General features: G+C 41.7%; 1 pseudogene; it reads left to right on the top strand.

The window, feature by feature from the left end:
• Positions 1-3252: 3252 nt before the first annotated feature.
• Positions 3253-4370, top strand: LOC114637943 (annotated as a pseudogene).
• Positions 4371-4626: the final 256 nt, after the last annotated feature.

Below are 4626 nucleotides of genomic sequence, written 5' to 3' on the forward strand. Positions count from 1 at the left end.
GGTTAGCTTTATTTACGAGAGTCATCTCTGTGTTTTGCAATGGCTCCTACTTAGCTCGTAAGTACAAGCTGGTTGCACTGAAATATTGATTTAAGTCCATAAAGTCCTGATGGTTTGGGTATTGTCTGCATTCGCCAATTTTACTTTCTAGAAACTGAACTAAAAACTTTACTCTGTCATCTATGTGTACATAATGTGTCAGTCATTTTTCTTTCTATCATCTTCATATCTATTGATCTGCATGTCCTAAATACAGGGAAGGGACCGGAAGCTTGTGTCATTTTCTAGTCTCTCTTAAAAACAAACATATACTTATAAAAGCACATACAATTTGAGAAATGTATTAAGAAAGAAATCATGGAAACTATGCATTGGTAAGAAGCACTCACAGTATCACTAAATATAAATTAAAAAATTTAAAATGCATCATTTGTCTGCAACATTCTTGTTATATATTTTATTACATATATTTTAGACATTTGAAGCATACTGTTGTCATGTAGTCATATGCGATTATTCCATGATATTTTCTTAGACTGGTTATTTAGTATTTTCTCAGATAAATATTATTTCAGGCATTTTGTTTTGGAGAGTTCCAGAAAATATATCTCAGCTTCTTATCACTAATACTACTAAATGCATTTTTTAAGATCATCATCAAATTTGGAAAAATACTCCTCCAGATTCTTTCATATATGAACTATAAGACACAAGGAATTTTGTCCTTTCATGAATGCTGACTATTTTCTGGACTAATCATCCCAAGAGCTGTCTAGTACTGAGGGTAGTCATCCTGGGACATTCATGTGCTGTCTGATCTTGAACTTCCAAGTGTCAGTCATTTCTGATAGGTGTGAACTGGGTGGTTTCTGAAATACATTCATGCATGAATCATTGCTTCATAGCTGAAAAAGTTACTCCTAGGTGGGAGTGTAGGTATTGGCTTCCAGCTCCAGGGACTCCAGTCCATCCTGGCTGAGGAGGTGTGACAGCCACAACAGTAGATATGGGTCTCATTGCATCCGCAATGTACTTTCAGAAATGAAAGAGCTGTGGAGTATGGACTCCGCCCACTTTCTTCTATATTGACATTGGGCCCACGATGCATTTAATGTTACGAGTCACACTTAGGATGGATTTTCCCACCTCCTGTCATTCAACATAGATAACCCTGTATAACCATGGCCAGATATTTTATTTCCATGGTGATTTCCAAGCTCATCAAGTTGAAAGTCAAGGCTAACCAACACAACGCAGAAGGGACTATCAAACCGAAATCAGAGACTCCATAATTTTCTTCACCTTCTGCAAGTCACAGTCACTTCAAAGTGAGAGAACATGACGTGAAATATGACTAAGAGTTCGATGGGGAGGTGGGGCAAAGAAATTACACGTATAGACAAATGTGAGCAGGAGAAGAGACTATTACGCTTTTACAAATGAAATTGTGTAGCTATGTGAACACCTTGCTGAATCCTATGCAAAGACCTTTGAATTGCAAAGTGGGAATGTAGGCCTTTTATACCACTATTGCCTAAGGTAGTTGTGGTCAGAAAGCCATTTAAATAAATCCTTTCACCTACTGCTTCAAGTCAATAACAATCTGAGTTTAGGTCCCAACTATGCAGACCTGGTCAAATCCCATTCATATTCAATTTATAAAACTCAGATGTTAGTGGTTGTTTGAGAACTAAAAATTTGTCCATTCATTGTGTCTTGTAGTCACCTTGTAAGTACTAGTTGGGGAAAACATCTGTACAGGAAAAATAGAATAATAGAGAGATGTGTTCTTCTGCTTCTCCTCAAAGGAGACTTCCAGAATTCCTAAGAGCAGGAATGGCAGGGATTAGATGACATTTGAGGAGACCCAGCCTGGATAGGAACATCTTAGTCTACAGTTTCTGAGAAGTTCAAAAGCTTGTGAGAATCATTGGCTACCAGGCTGTCCTGGGTGTTTGGAGAGTTCAGTAACTGCTCAACAGACTACATAATCACAGAAGAAAAACATTCTCAGGAGCAATTAGCAGAGAGAATTCATAGCCGGAAATCAGTGTAAATCTAGAAACTTCTTTAATGCAGCAAAGAAAACCCAAGTGGAATAAAAAGTAACTACAGCAAAATAAACAAGAAGAAGAATAGGTCTTCCTGGGGAATGGTCTTTTGGTATAAGTATGTGCACTTAGACATACAATCCCACAGAACACAGACATATGCTAATCAAGGATCAGCAGTGATAGTTACTTCAGAACGCCTACTATATTTGGTATTGAACTTAAGTGTGCAGACAGGAAAACTGCTAAACAAACATTGAAGCAATGGACTGTTCAACAGGCTCTTCCCATTCAGACTACAGATGGCTCGCCTCTCTATACTTTTGGGGGAGAGGAGGGAGGTATTCCCACACAAATCCATCCAGCAAGGCAGTTGAGAAACCACAAGACAGCAGTAACGTTCTCCCCCAATAGGGCAAGTTGCTGTCCCACTGCAGAAGGGTGTGTGTAAAAGCAACTTTTATTTTCCAGAGGTAGTTGTCATCTCAGAGGCGTGCTGCTGAATAAGCTCACCCTACCTAGTTCTTTTTGAACTCAGGCCAGCTGGTTCGATTCAAATGTTTTGGCTTAAATTTCACTCCAAGCTGACTAATCCAATCTGTCTTCTCTCATGTTCGCACTGAATTGCTCTGCTTGGCCTCAAACTAACTCTGGCAAAGTGTTCTAATATTCTAGTTCCTCCTCGTTCTCTGGTTCATCTGTCTTCACCTGTGTCTAGCACTCACTGACTGCTCTCCATCTAAATGAGTTCACCTTCAAACATGATTGCCTTCTTCCACCGACTAACCTTAACTATATTGTTTGGAATTAAAGGTGTGTACTAAGGGCAAGTCAGTATTCCAGCCAGACCTATTAGGGTATGACCAGGGCAGCCATGGGCTGGATTAAAATTCCTCTACAAGTGTGTTTTATTCTCCAGAAATGCAACCACAGTTCACAGGGCTCCACGAATGTGAGAACTAACATTGTCAACTTGAAAGGTCTGGAATCACCTAGGATACAAATATCTGAATGAGACTGCAGAGGAGTTTCTAAATTGAGTTAACTGGTCAAAAAGATTGGATGGACAGCCTACATGTGTCTGGCTTTCATTCTCTGGGCTGAGTTCTGAAAGGAACCAAATGGAGAAAGCAGAGCACCAGAATTCACCATGAGTGATGTCTCTCTGGAGCATTTTCCTTTCACTGCTGCGTCGGCAGCCATGAGTATGCTCAGGCTACAGAAGAGGCTTGCCTCTAGTGTTGTCTGCTGTGGTAAAAAGAAGGTCTGGTTAGATCCCAATGAGACCAATGAAATTGCCAATACCAACTCCCATCAGCAAATCAGGAAGCTGATCAAAGATGGGCTGATCATCCGGAAGCCTGTGACTGTCCATTCCCCAGCTCACTGCCAGAAAAATACCTTGGCCAGACGGAAGGGCAGGCATAAGGGCAAAGGGAAGAGAAAGGGTACTGCCAATGCTCTGATGCCTGAGAAGGTGACTTGGATGAGAAGGACGAGGATCCTGTACTGACTTCTCAGGAGATACTGTGAGAGTAAAAATTAAAAACAACTTGACAAGGACCGCCGGACGGCTTGCTGAGCTTGCTGAGAATAGCCTTAATAAAAATATCAAGCCCCTCTAGGGACAAGGTGACCAAAAATGTAGAAACAACCAAAGACATATCTTGACCAGTCTAAACATGCCCAAGTGAGTAATGGGCCACCTGGTGTTTATCCTAGAAGGTCTGAGGTTTCATGGTAAAAAATAGTGGGCCATCCAGCCTGTCAAAATGATTGCTTACCCAAAGTGCTGATGTTTGAAATATCCAATTATATGTAACCGCGTCAGAATTTTCCGCTTTCCCCTTCCCCCTTACACTGTCCCCTATAAAAGCCCTGAGCTCTCGGGGGTCTGGATCGAAATTCTCTCCCCTGCGTGGGATGAGTTTCGATCTGAGGATTCTCGTTAGTAAACTGCCTTTTGCCATTTGCATCAAGTCAGTCTCTCGTGTCTCCTTGGGTGCTCGCTGATTGGGACTTGAGTTGGGGGTCCTCTTTGTGGGTCCTTACAATACCAGGAATCTAAGAAGACTGACCGCCATATGTATCACAGCCTGTACCTGAAGGTCAAAGGGAATGTATTCAAAAACAAGCGGATTCTCATAGAACATATCCACAAACCGAAGGCAGACAAGGCCCGTAGGAAGCTACTGGCTGACCAGGCTGAGGCTCGCAGGTCTAAGACCAAGGAAACAGCGAAAGTCCAAGGAGCAGTGCTTCCAGGCCAAGAAGGAAGAGATCAAGACTCTGTCCAAGGAGGAAGAGACCAAGGAATAAAGCTTCCCTCGTGTCTGTACGTAGTAGCCTGGCTGTGGCCTCACATGGATCAGTCATTAAAATAAAACAGGCCTTTGTTTATTGCCCCAAAAGAAAAATGTCTCTCTGACTGTGAATACATTGTAACCATTACCTCAAGCTTCTGCTCCTGTACCTGCATGTCCATGATCAGCTGTACACTCACAGGGTGAGCAAGACTAAACCCTTTCCTCATTGCTTTTGTCAGCTATTTTGTAACAACACGTAGAAAAGTAAC

This window comes from Grammomys surdaster, unplaced genomic scaffold (genome assembly GCF_004785775.1).
Source record: "Grammomys surdaster isolate TR1022 unplaced genomic scaffold, NIH_TR_1.0 125460, whole genome shotgun sequence".
Taxonomy (NCBI): domain Eukaryota; kingdom Metazoa; phylum Chordata; class Mammalia; order Rodentia; family Muridae; genus Grammomys; species Grammomys surdaster.